Source organism: Amborella trichopoda, chromosome 13, assembly GCF_054954075.1.
Source record: "Amborella trichopoda isolate Santa Cruz 75 chromosome 13, AtrichopodaSantaCruz75HAP2 v2.0, whole genome shotgun sequence".
Lineage (NCBI taxonomy): Eukaryota > Viridiplantae > Streptophyta > Magnoliopsida > Amborellales > Amborellaceae > Amborella > Amborella trichopoda.
The window spans coordinates 30,145,245-30,159,971 of NC_142348.1; the positions used below are offsets into that span (position 1 = coordinate 30,145,245).

The 14,727-nt window shown below is 32.0% G+C and overlaps 1 long non-coding RNA gene across 2 annotated transcripts; it reads right to left on the reverse strand.

The window, feature by feature from the left end:
* Nucleotides 1-6,046: 6,046 nt before the first annotated feature.
* LOC148779156 (uncharacterized) lies at nt 6,047-8,890 on the reverse strand. 2 transcript variants are annotated; one of them, XR_016047103.1, is made up of 3 exons: nt 8,412-8,890; nt 6,581-6,665; nt 6,047-6,472 (listed from the first exon to the last, which is right to left on the reverse strand). It is a non-coding gene; the product is annotated as an uncharacterized LOC148779156 (long non-coding RNA). The 2 variants fall into 2 exon arrangements; XR_016047102.1 differs by lacking the exon at nt 6,581-6,665.
* Between the last annotated feature and the right edge of the window lie 5,837 nt (nt 8,891-14,727).

A 14,727-nucleotide genomic window follows, 5' to 3' on the forward strand; every position in this document is an offset into this window, starting at 1 on the left:
TCAATGTTCCAGTCTATAATAGTTCGACCAGTATATGTAGAAGTATGACTTGTAAGGTCTTCTTCTAATTGGATATCAACTGGGGTTGATCTCTTATAATATGGTCGGGCATTTATTGGTTACCAATTTCTATTATAGTTGACTCGATTTATCGTATCTGGAGTAATATGATTTTCAGAAAATGCTTTTTGTATATTTGTTATTGTGTTGGCAATTGATGGTTTCATATTTTCATCTGCTTGGAACATTATTTCTTCTTGAAGAGTCATATTATCATGTTCTGGGATTTTTGTTTTTCCCTTATCATTGTCTGGTATAACAATATTTTGTTTGGGATCTTTTATTTCTAATTTGGATAATTTGAAAATTAATTGATCCATTAGTGTTTTATTATCATCACCTATATGAAATTTTTCTTTATTTAATTCAGGAGGAGGTTTAAAAAATAATTGTTTCTTTTCCTTATAGGTGGGAGGATGTAATAAGTTTTCTATTCTAATAGTTTGTTGTCCAATAGTGTGAAGGTAGAGATTCGTATAATTGTTTTGTTCAATTATGTGTGGAAGTAATTCTATACGAGCTAAATTTGCATTATTTAATTTATATGGTGTAGCTATTGTTTCGTATACAATCATTTGGGTTGAGGTTGAGGATCCCATATTTTGCTCTATGTTTGATTCTGTAATGACGGATCCTTTCGTAGCTATTCCTTGTATTTTCAGACTTTGTTCAGGAGGATGTATGGCTTTAATTGTGTTTCCTTCAGCAGTATTAAATACTGTATACTGGGTTTCTAATGTATTTATTTCAAAATCGGGAATAGGGATTTGTTTTTGGAGTAGGATGTCTTTTAACCAATCAAAAAAGCATGTTCTTTTATTTCCTTGTTTTCTCCATTTGTTGAATCTTTTATGAAACAAGGATATTAATTTAGGATCAAAAGTTTCTACATACCATTCTCTGATATTTTTATTTTCGAGGGATAAATAATCATTTATGATGAATTCTTTATCCAACGTTTCTTCAAGTTGTAGTACTTGTATGAATTCTGCTTCAGCACGTTCTTCTTGAGCTTGTTTATATTGAGGGATAATGATATTATCAGATGTTCTTAATAGTCCATCAATTTGTGGTTTTATTGGTGTTGATGGAATATTTATGATAGGAGGAATTATATTGTAAGTAGTAACAGATTTTTTTGCTGGTTCTGGTTCTCGGAAGGAATAAGTACTTGAAGTACCTGAGATGGATGCATCATCCATTGGTTGCAAAATTCTATTATTTGTAGTGAATTGGATTTCAATATTTCCATCTGTATATTCAATAATTTTATCTGAAATGTTTGGGGTAGATGTTCGTGATGGTTGATTTTCATTATGGATGGACCATGTTTGTGGTAGAACAATATCTGACCATGATATTGTCTTTGGTATAATCGTCTTAGATTTTTCCATATTGGTTTGGAAAAATATTGTTTGTCATCTAATATCTATTTGAAGTACATTTGGACATAATGTATTCATTACTTTATAATAAATACGATAAATGATGGCTATGTTTTGAGAACCTAACATCATATTAAATCCTTGAGTTTTTAGATTTAAAGATAAAACATTTATGGTATCAGAACCAACCCTATCTTAGAGAACTAGAAGTGATCACTAAATCTTTTATCCTAAGAAACTTGAAAAATTAATCCATTAAAGAAAGTTGGTCCGAGTATTGAGGTTAGAGGCGCTCAGACACCCGATCAGTTGACCATTTAGGCCAAGAGAGCCGCTGAGATCTAGAAGACGTAGTCAAAGAGGACTATCCAGATAACACTCAATCGCAACCTAATAATGGAAAAATTTATCAAGAATCTAACGGATAAAACAACTAGTGCAACTAATAGAACTCTAAGGATAAAAAATAACGAAGAAATTATTATTAATGATATTGAAAATCAAATACAAAATTGGAACATACCCAATGTTCCAATATCAGATGTTTATAAGAAAGGCACATTCGATCTAAAAATCGGATATGCTATTAAAACAGTAGAAGAGACGCTATCTGTTGCAAATAATCAAGAAGATTTTCAATTACTATCTCAAAAAATATTACAAGTCCATAAAACAAAAAACTATAAATATTTACATATAGGATTAATCCAAATAGCTGTGAAACCTTTAACTCGTTTAGGATTAAATAATTCTATCTTAGTATGCTTACGAGATACTAGGCATAATAGATTTTCTGATTCACTACTAGGAATGGTCGAATCTAGTTTATGTAGTGGACCAATATATTTCAATTGTTTTCCAAATTATATATATATATATATATATATATATATATATATATATATATATATATATATATATATATATATATATATATATATATATATATATATATATATATATATAAGGAAAATGGGCTTGCATCCAAAAAACACGGGTTTTTGCCAAATTATAGCTCAGGAAAGAGATGGAAAATTCGTCCACCTGGTCTTATCAATTTGCAAAAAGCGGCGCAAGCCTTCGTCGGTAGCCGCAGTATCAGGCCCCCAAATCCCACTGCTGTAGCAGAGTTTCAGGATATGCTACTCGACTTTTTGATTTGACGCCACACATCGTGCAAAGGAACGGTTTTTATCAGCTGTAGCAAAGAAAGAGCCCCTAAGCTAACTCTTGAAAAAACTAACAAACTAAAACGTCGTCTAATCTAAGTAGAAAGTAAGAAGTTGAGCTATATATATATATATATATATATATATATATATATATATATGGAAGATGCTAGGGTGAGCCCACTAGCTCACAGGAAAAAATGAGCCCAATGGCCCAGATTGAATCTAGGCCGATTTGACGATCACAGATGTCCAGTAATGTTTAAATTTTAATTTTTTTTTCTACAAATCCAAATCACTTGAAATTTGAAACGTGTGTTCATCAAAAATAGGTGAATCTTCAAAAAATATCAAAAAAATATTTTACATAAAATAAATTGACCAAAATTACCCCAAAATATTTTGGATGTATTTTGGTCAATTTGTTTTTCACGAATTATTTTTTTTATATTTTTATTAGGTGCGGCTTGATAAGAAGAACACATGCCTAAAATTTCAAGTGATTTGGATTTATAAAATTAAATTAAATTTCAAACACTACCAGACATCCGTGTTCGTCAGATCGGCCCAAATTCAATCTGGGCCGTTGGGCTTATACTATTCCATGAGCTCGTTGGCTCACCCAAGCTTTTTCCTATATATATATATATATATATACTATGGAAAAGTTTATATGGAGCCTAGGCTCTAAATAATTAAGTCAGAGCCTACCGCAAAAATTTCACTAGAAGATGTTGTTTTGATGCCCAAATATCTTCAAGTTGACCATTTTGACAACCTGACGCATGGACATTAAAAAAAAATGGATTTCAAGTTTTGAAAATAGTGCATATTGTAATGCATTTTTGGAACATCAATTTTTAAGATTTTCAAGTTTTTATAGATCTACTCGATCTATACTATTTTTTAAGCTTTAAATTTTATAATTAGAGATGAAAATATATTTTAAGGCTATCATAAAGATTTCCGATATTAAAACCACATTTATCGACATTATTTGAATGTGAACTCTACTTTGATTATTTAGAGCCTTGGCTATATATATATATATATATATATATATATATATATATATATATATATATATATATATATATATATATATATATATATATATATATCATTTCCCTTTATATATGGGAAATGATGGGATACGCGAATTTGCGTATTTGGCTGTGGTGCGCCAACGGGTGGGATTAACTGTTTTAAAATCAGCGGCCCTCATTCAAAAGGGGAAACACACGCTTTTGAGAAGAGAAATGCTCTTTGGAGAAGGAAAACGCAGACAGAGTAGGCCTACGAACTCCCGCCTACACTCCCACCCTTGCAGAGATGGCAGGCCTACCAGCCTCAAGCCCACCAGCATCAAGCCCTTCTCCTACTCCATCTCTCTCTCTACCGATGCATCCAATCCCTCTCTCTCTAAACCACACGATTTCAAAAACCATTCCCTTTCTCTCTCTAAAACCAGAGGACCCCTATCTCTCACTCGCGCCCAGTTTCTACCTACCTCAAGCCCATCTCCTACTCCATCTCTCTCCCTCTACCGATGCATCCACTCCCTCTCTCTCTAAACCACAAAAAAACAAAATCCATTCCCTTTCTCTCTTTAAACCCAGAGGATCACACGAAAATAAAAACCAGTTTCCTCTCTTTCACAAACTACAGGAGCCCTAATACACCCTCAGCGCCTCTCATTGGTGAACAGAAGTGAAAGCCCTATATTAATCGTAGTCACACAAGTACGAATAGAACGGATCGTTCATTTTTTTTGTTTTGAAAACCCTGTGATGGGTTTATAGATATGGGTTATTGGTTTGAAAACCAATGAGATGGGTTTGCATTTGGGGTATTCATGACTATTATGCATATTTTGCTATGAAAAATAGGATGTTGTTCTAATGCTGTAAATTTGGTTTTTTTGCTTTGAAAAATTGGAGTTCTAATGTTGTAAATCTGGTTTTTATTTCTATGATGCATTTGGGGTATTCATTACTGATCTACGTTTTTTGCTATGGAAAATAGGATATTTGTTCTAATGTTGTAAATCTGGTTTTTTAGCTTTGCGAAATTGGAGTTCTAATGCTGTAAATCTGGTTTTTTTTCTATGATGCATTTGGGTGTGTTTTTGCTATGAAAAATAGGATGTTTGTTATAATGCTGTAAATCTCGTTTTTTTGCTTTGAAAAATTGGAGTTTTAATGCTGTAAATCTGTGATATTAAATGCAATATGATGCATTTGGGGTATACATTTGCAGTAGCTAATACAAAATGCCTCTCAAATTACATTACATCCACATTGGACAAGCCCTTCACTGAGTCAGTTAGACCATCCTCTGTATCAAACAAGTTACAAAGAAATAAATGATGAAATACGAACTCACGATTGAATAAAATATCTCACAATCAAATAAAGCAAGACTCATTATTTATAGAAACTTTTAGAAGGATTATATTACGGAAATTTTCTACAGATATCTCTATAACAATTCCAAATCTAATAACCAGAAATTGCACTTGAATGTCTGAATATCCCAAACTAAACCTTTTTACTTTCTGATTTTTCGCATATGAAACTCAAATACATGTTTCTTGGGCCTCGAGTGTGGTTTTTAGAGTAACTTTTAAATCATATTCTTGATTGCTTGCTCTAGTATCCATACCGTAAGCCTATTGCAATATCCAGAAGACCTTGTCATCTTATCATCTCTTGGGTGGAGTTTTCTGATTTATTTTATTTCCCTTCTTGGTCAATCGTTGTGCATATTGCTTTTGTTTCAACTGATATTCAGCTTAAATAAATCATATTCAAATGAGCAGCATATTACTCTTTATAGGTTAAATTTCAATCCTGAAATTCTACTGGTAAGACAAACCATATTGTTTAATGATTATGAAAGAATCTTCCACGAGGTTCCAAACGTAAGGGATAAATAGGTTATTTGCTCATGCAAGGTAAAAGATAACCACTCTATTTCTGCCAGCTTGCGCATTTCTAATTTAAGATAATAAAAATGATAATGCAGCATCCCTTGCTCTATTACTAATGAATTGATTTAAAGAAGTTAGAGATAATTTCTTCAGTTATTGGAGAATAAAATAACCTTCACTTTGTATCCATTTTTGTCTTTCATGTGCTCAATGAGTTTACTTGACGAATGAGACGAACTTTTATATTGTCTTGGAATGCCAAATATCCTGGATGAGTTACATTGAAGTAGTAATAGTTTAAGAATTTAAGATTCCTCACTTGCTTAACACTTTCTTTTTGATATGTAACTTGGGGTCAAACTCATGAAATCAAAGTGGAACAAAAATGTGATCATCACTCCCAATTATTAGTATTATATGAATAGCTGCAGCTGTGCAACCCAACCAATGCATATATCTAGGAGAGTTTCGAGTTTTTTTGGTAGAATGTCGAATTTCAATGAGCAAAAGCACACCAAACAACCTTTTCTTATGTATAGAATAACCAAAATGCAATACTGTACTCAATTGCATTACTGTGCAAAGACACTAACACTAACCATATTACAATACATCACCAAACAAGAAGGAGGGATGTGAAAACTGAACTACAATTGTAATGATACCATGAAACAATTACCCATTCAATTCAAAAGGAAAAGAATGACAAACATCAGCAGATAAGTACAATTGTACTTATAATAATAAATTTTAGAACGACTACTTTCTCAAGGATCATGGCAACAACTTTGGGCTTCTCTTTTTCATATACAACAAGATGTACTCCATCAATGACACAAGCATCTGGGCTTTGTGACACAAATCTTCTGACCATAGGCTTCTTGTCTTGCCAAGGATCTCGTCGTACCACACCATACGGTTGCATCCTATGTCATTATAGTGGTTAACACAAGCAGATAAAGGGTTTTCGGTTTGTGCTTACAATTGATCAATAATGTGCTTCTACATTATTTTGATGAATGAATGTCTAATACCTTCCAGTTGGAGCATTTGTAGAAAGGCTTTCTATAGTTATCTCGTGTTTTTGTGATAAAGACGAGCATTCGATCAAATATTGGTCTGCGTTTACAAAAATAATGGAGGGAACTGGTTCTTGAGATTCATTCTAAATAGAAGTGACAAGAAAACTATGAAGAACTACATCATAACCATATGAAACACAAACGGTTAAATTCATGCATATAGCTTTCAACACTTTACAATGTAAAATTATGATGCTTCAATGTCAATCTATGATGTTTGGATGCAGGCGATGACTGGTGCATGTGTTCATAGTAGATATAGATTATTCAAGTTTAAGTTCCTATCCTAGCTTCTTAGAAGTCCAACTAGCTAAGAAAAAAATATAGGCAAGCACCTAGAATAACTATATGTGAACTTTTTTGGGTGAACCTTCACTATCCCAAAGAGATGGATTTCGCAAGATTCAAAATGCATGCTCTAAGAAATTTCAAGTTGGAAAACCCAGACCCATTCATTATAAACCCAAATAGCTATGAGTATTCAAAATGATGAACAACTAAGGCACCATTTCAAATAACTGAGGTATTGATCCAAAGGGGAAGAAACAAGACAATTGAGGTTTTTATTATAAGGTGAATACCTTATACGAACATCACCCTTAATTTAAAATGTATTTATATTATTTTTCAATTCATACCCGTCACAATGAACATTACCATTGTATAGATCAGCTCTAGTCCCTGTCCAATATGGTCCATCATAACATATTTTAAAACCTGATATCAGTATAATAGATCAACACCAGCCCTGTCCAATATGGTCCATCATAACATATTTTAAAACCTGATATCAATATAAAAAAACTCTCCAACATCTTAGTTTAAGCTATTACAAACTTACACTTTGCGGTTTTAGTAGGTTCATTGGTTGCTCCACTAATATAGTCTCATAGATCTCTCCCAAACATGATAATTCTCATATTGAAAGAACATAAGGAGAACTTCTTGTCATTTAGTTCTTCACAAAAATGTGATATAATCCCAGGATCAAATTTTATTAGTAAATTGACATAATCAAATTTGATTAATATATTATCAATATCTAATATATTATCAATATCAAGAAAGACAATCATACAACAGAAATGTCGATCTTGACATATTCAATGCTACAATTATGTCTTCTGAAAAAAATAATTACAGGATTTTGGAAATTTATTCAGTTCTGAAAAAAAATGCCCTGACGGTTTTAAAAATTCAGATCTTGGGTGGGATTAGCTTATCATGAGTATGATTGCATAACTGTGCAGTACATTACAAGAGAAACTGGGAGAAAAATAAACTTACCCACAGATATCCATTGAGATTTTCAAGGAAAATAGCATGATGAGAATGACACAACAATACAAAATAGAAAAGTAGGACCTGTATCTCTTTAAAAAATTTATAAGTTAAGAAAAGAAGCCTGATATAACTAGGAGACCGCTTAACTCCTAGGAAGTGGGTGGGGGAAGGAAGGTAAACCAGATGCCACTAAAGGAAGAGAAGAAATTGCAACCAAGGCCCCCACATACCAGACCCAAATAAAACAAGAAACTAGTTTTATCATATTGAGAACGAACCTCAGAGCAAAGCTTACGCACTGGGACAACCAAAACCCCCAAAACTCGAAATGGAACAAACAAAATCGAAATCCACAAAAAAAAAAATTGATATCAGCTGTAAAAATCAAAATAAAGCACTGTTATAGAAAAGATTCAAAGATATCCAAAAAAACATAAAGAAATCAACTTTAAAAATCAAAATAAAATAGTAATGGCCCAAAGATTCAAAGATAGCATACCTGAACCTCAGATGAACGTCAACTCCACTGGAGATTGCCCCAATCATCTTTGCAGGAACAATGGAGTACAAAAATTTACTAAAATTTCAAAAAAAAAAAACCTGTTTTTTGTTGTATTTTGAGAGAGAGAGAGAGAGAGGGGAAGCGAGAGATGTAGAGAGAGGGGCGGAGAGGGGTAGGCGAGAGAGAGATTGAGAGCGAGGGCAGATAGGGGTGAGCGATAGAGAGATTGAGAGAATGTGGCAGCGAGGAAGATTGAGAGAGAGGGGCAGCGAGGAAGAGAGAGAGGGGCAGCGAGGGTTTGAGAGAGAGGGGCGAGCGATAGAGGGATTGAGAGAGAGGGGCGAGCTATAGAGGGATTGAGAGAGAGAGAGGAGTTACAGAGAGTAAGAGAGAGAGAGAGCAAGAGGTGGCGGCAGATGGAGAGAGAGAGAGAGAGTTCCCATTTCGAGAGGGAGAGACGCTCTGCCGTAATGCCCTCTGCAAATGTCAGAGGGCATTTATTTTGATTACTGTAGTTCTAGGGGAAGTAAAAACCACGCTGATCTCCATCTAAAACTTCAGGCGATCACAACCGTTGACGTACAGAATCCCAGAGAAGAGCCGGCTGACCGAATCCTTTCATATTTGTATACAAAATATTAGCAAATGACAATGTAATTGTAACCAATTAATAAAAAAAGCGAATCGCAAAAAAATCAATAACTTTCTCTCTCTCTCTTAATAATTTTGCTCCTTGCAATAAGGCTGCAATCTCAGCATGATTGGTCGAGGCATAACCACAAGTTCCCGCAAAGCAAAAAATCCACCATCATCCTATACACTGCTTGCTGAATACTGCCAAACTTGGGTTGTCCAAAGAGGAACTATCAAATTTAAGCTTAACACAACCCAGAGGCTCCCACCTGCACTTTAACAACATCAAAATAATTGGGATTTTTCAAATATAACTCTACATCTACCTTAGAGACCCATGCTCCCCTTTGTAATGTTAAACCAACTCCACACCAAATGCATTATTCTACTTTTAACCATTTGAATTCCCAAAGAAATTCCCATCAAATGTTCGTTTATTCTTTTCCAACCAAAGTTCCCAAATGATATCAGCTCTAAAGATGTCCCAAATCATAGTACAAATCTTCAGTAACCCCATTAATATCAATTGATCCAAAATCTACATGCATGAAGGTGGTCAAAACATCATGAAGCCCATCTTTTGAAACACCCAACACCATATCTCATAAGAGTAAGGGCACTAGAGAAACATATGATCTCCATTTTCCTCATCACTTTTACAAAATAATCAGACATTCATCAACATTTTACCTCTTCTCTTGAGAATTCAATCGTCATAACTCTACCCTGCGATGTAATCCATACAAAAGCCTGCACCTTGTGGGGAACTTTCTATTACCAAATATTCATCAGTTTGGTTGGCTCCATTGGAAGCCATCATGGAAAAGTAAGGTTGTAGGCTGATTTAATAAAAAAAATCCATCATTTTCAAACTCCCAAAGACTCTCATCCTCCAAAAGGCTTGAAACATAAACTCCCTCCAATGACTCAAGTAAATTTGTAATCTATTCAATAACTTTATGGGGCATTTTGTTGTAAGTACAACTTATTTTCCAAACCACAGAGTTATTAGTCCTTTGAAAAATATCATTGATCTTCACCATAGGCTGCATGACTCTATGAAACAAATTTGGATACAAGAACTTTAGAGCTAGAGTACCCATCCACTTATGTTGCCAAAAAAGAATTTTTTTCTCTATTTCCAACACTCCACCTGGTATATCTTTCAAAAAAAGACAGCATGAACAATATACCTTTCCAAATATGTGAGTGTCGATTTCCATTTCTACCTCTAGCACTCAGGATATTTGAAGGATTTAAACCATATTTTGCCACCTATACTTCATGTCATAACTACTTTTCATCTTGTGAAGACCGTTACCACCATTTAGCAATTAAAACCTGATTGACTATTTTCAACCTCCTAATCCCTATGCCTCCTCCTCTCTTATTTTCCAAAGTTAAAATATGTGCAATCTGTGTGTGTTCGTGAGCGCGCAACCTAGTTAAAAGCGAACTTTCTTTCCCAAACGCTGAGCTATTATGTACTCTCACCGTTACTACACTTGTGTTTCTCAATCTAATAATCCCCAAACCATAACTTTCAACTCGGCTTGAGCAACCCTGATCAAATAATTGAGATCTTTAACTTAACTCTTGAGCTACCAGGTGTAGTTAGGGATCGGTATTTGATGGACCTAGTAATTAGGCAGCTTGCCAAAGCCCAATGTTTATCTGGAATCGAAATCTTACTAAAAACCAGAAGAAAATTCCTTATATCAAATCACAGAAGTTCTTGCATGGCCTATTATCTCTTATGGTCGAGCTAAAATGGTGAAGCAAACTACTTACCAAATGGATGAGTTTGGAATCCATCGTCTTGTAGATTACTTCAACGCTCTTTAAGTGCACGCAAAGATGCGAGGGATAGGAAAAAAGGGCAATGTCAGTACTTAATTTGCTACTGACTTGTTACTGTAGAAATGGAAAAATTTCAGAGATGGGGCAAAAGGGTGGTTCCCACCTTAAGAGAATGGCGCCAGATTTATTTGAGAGAGAGATAAAATGGAGAGGATAAGGCCAGCAACCCACCTTCTTGCCCATTCTGGCAGCTTGCGAGAACTTCGGTACTCGAAATCATATGAGAGGAGAGAGCAAGGTTAGAGAGTGAAGTAGATTGTCAAGAGAGAGAAAAGGTTATCACAACAGAAGAAAGGGTAACCGGCTTAACAGGTCACTTTACCCGTTTCTCGATGAACCACAATATCTGACGATAGGTACGTGGGGTCCTATGGAGCCATCGGTATGTGAGGGACGCACAAGGTCATTTTCCTTACAATATAATATAAATCATTTAATATTTTTATACATTAAATAATATATAATATATAAATTATATGTTAATAATATTTATTATAAATATAAAAAATAATATGTTATATAAATAATATATTAGTTTATATTATAATATTATACAATATTAGATAATATGTATTAGTATAATATATATTTATGTTGTATTATATTACAGTATATTATATTACATTATACTTGATATAATAGATAATATTTATATTATATTATAATATAATATATTTATATAATATATAATAAAATATAAATAATATACTAGTCTATATTATATTCATTAATATTTAATATAAAATGTATAAATAATATTTTATATAATTAGTACATTAGTTTATATTATATTATGTACAGGTAATACATATTAGTATAATATAGTATTACATAATATCATATTATATTATATTGCATACGATATATTATATAAAATGTATAATATATATTACATGTTATTAATATTTATATTATATTATGTTATATGATAAATATTATATATTTACATTATATTATACACTATATTATACTATATTATATTATATATAATATATAATATGTATATTATATTATATTATATTATATTATAATATTATGTAGGGAAACGCTTATATAGAGCAGAGGCTCTAAACAATCAAATTTGAGCCTACCTCAAAACTCATTAGAAGAGGTTGTTTTGATGCCCTGATACCTTCAAACTGATCATCTTGACATCAAGATGAATGGATATAAGAAAAAAATGGATTTCAAGTTTTGGAAATAGTGTATTTGTAATGCATTTTTAGAACTTCAATTTCCAATATTTCAAAGTGTTTATAGTTATGTCAATCTACACTGTTTTCTAAGCTTTAAACTTTATAAATAAATATAAATATATATTTTAAGGCTATCACAAAGATTTCAAGTATTGAAACCACATTTCTCGATACTATTTGAAGGTAGGGTCTAATTTGATTGTTTAGAGCCTAGGCTCGATACAAACAGCACCCTATTGTATATTATATAAAAGAGAAAAATTTATATAGAGTCGAGGATCTAAACAATCAAATTCGAGCCTACCACAAAAATTTCACTAAAAGAGGTTGTTTTGATGCCCAAATATCCTTAAATTGATCATCTGGACATCAAGATGTATGGACATGAGAAAAAAATGGATTTTAAGCTTTGGAAATATTGTATTTTGTAGCACACTTTTGGACCGTCAGTCTTCAAGATTTTCAAGTTTTCATAGATCTATTGATCGACACTATTTTTGAAGTTTTAAACTTTATAAATAAAGATGATAATATATTTTCAAGCTATCACAAATATTTTCAGTATTGAAACCAAATTTCTCTAATACGATTTGAAGATAAGTTCTAATTTGATTGTTTAGAGCCTAGGCTCTATACAAACCGCACCCTATATAAAATCAAAGTAGAATGCACCTTCAAATGGTCTCGAGAAATGTGGTTTCAATACTAGAAATTTTTGTGATAGTCTTAAAATATATTTTTATCTTTAATTATAAAATTTAATGCTTCAAAAATAGTGTAGATTGAGCAGGTCTATGAAAATTTGAAAACCTTGAAAATTAACCGTCCAAAAATGCATCCCAAGATGCACTATTTCCAAAACTTAATTCACTTTTTTCTCTCTTGTCCATGCATCTTGACGATTTGAGGATATTTGAGCATCAAAACAACCTCTTCTAATAAAATTTTCGAGATAGGCTCTAACTTGATTGTTTAGAGCATCAGCTCTATATAAACTTTTTTGATATATTATTTAATATATTTGATTTATAAAATAGATATTTACAATGCAATATATACTATATCATATTTATATTTAACATATAAATAATATTTTAATAATATCTACATAGTATTTAAAAAAATATAGTTATATATTTTTAGTTATAATATTTAAATAATGCAGGAATATATTTAATATATTCACAAAATATAAACATATAAAATTCATTCCACAGTGCTTTTTAAATGTGTTAATAAATAGGGAGAAAATAAATTTTGCAAAAAACATTCCAGCAAAGTGTTTATGTATGTAAATATTTTTCTTGGATAAATATTTACACACCCTAAGTTTTCTTCACGATAATGGTGGTGGCAATGTTTTTCTTTTTTTTTTTTTATAATAGGATTGCGGTCGTGGTGGTAACATCACTTGTGCCCCAGTTAAGCTCTAGGCTTCTATTCTCACCTAACACATTAAAAAACCATTAACAATTTCAAAAAACAGGTAGGGACTCGTCATCCTTATTGAATTACTCAAAAAAAAAAAAAAACCAATGGAGTTTTAGAATCCTTGAGAGGAATTCTTCATGTTAATTTGAAGGTAATTTTAAAATAAATATTACTTTTCCAACATCAAATCTCACGCATCCCAAGTTCTTACAAATACTGATTACAACATATCTGGCTAGTGGATCTTGAAAAACTTTTTGTTTGGTAAGTTGAAATGAGGTACAATCTCAAGTTCTTACAAATATTAATTACAAGATATCTGGCTTGTGGATCTTTAAAAACTTTTTGTTTGGTAAATTGAAACGAGGGAAAGTGACCATTTTTATAGTTTAAAATTTTATAATTAAGGATGAAAATAGATTTTTAAATCATTTTAAGAATTTTTTATGTCAAAATTACATTTATGGATGCACATCAAAAATCCATTGGAAAAGGTTTTTTTAATGTTTGAAAAACTCTCTAATTAATCATCTCAACATCGAGATGTATGACTGTGGAAAAAAAAAAATTTGAGTCTCACAAATAGTGCATCTTACAACATATTATCTACACCGTCTATTTTCACGATTTTCATATATTTATAGATCTACTTGATTTTAATTATTTTTTGAGTTTAAAATTTTATAATTAGATATGAAAATAGATTTTGAGATAATCTTAATAATATTTTACATCAAAATTATATATTATGATAAAATTTGAAGGTGAGGCTTAATTAAATTGTTTAAGGTTGTAATTTATGTCCACACCCTTCTTCAAAATTATTATTTTTTTCATTAATTTTTTATTTCATTTGGATGTGATTTTTTCATCATTTTTAAAATATGCCTTTTCATATTTTATAAGATTCTTTTTGTATTTTTAAATTTTTAACATTTTTTTACTGCTCAGGATTTGTCTAGTTAGGCTCGTTGTAGTGACCGGTTTACCGATTAAGTCAGTTAAACAGTTTCCTGCCCGATGTTCCAAAAAGTAAGAATGATACGCGGTGACCAGTAAGAAAAAGAGAGAGAAATTCAAATTCTGAATATTCTTGGTGCTGATGTGGCATCACTTTATTCGGTTCACCCATTGGAACGTATAAAACCTTCTGGACTTTCTCTCTGCCCAATTCACCAGGACTCTCTCTATCT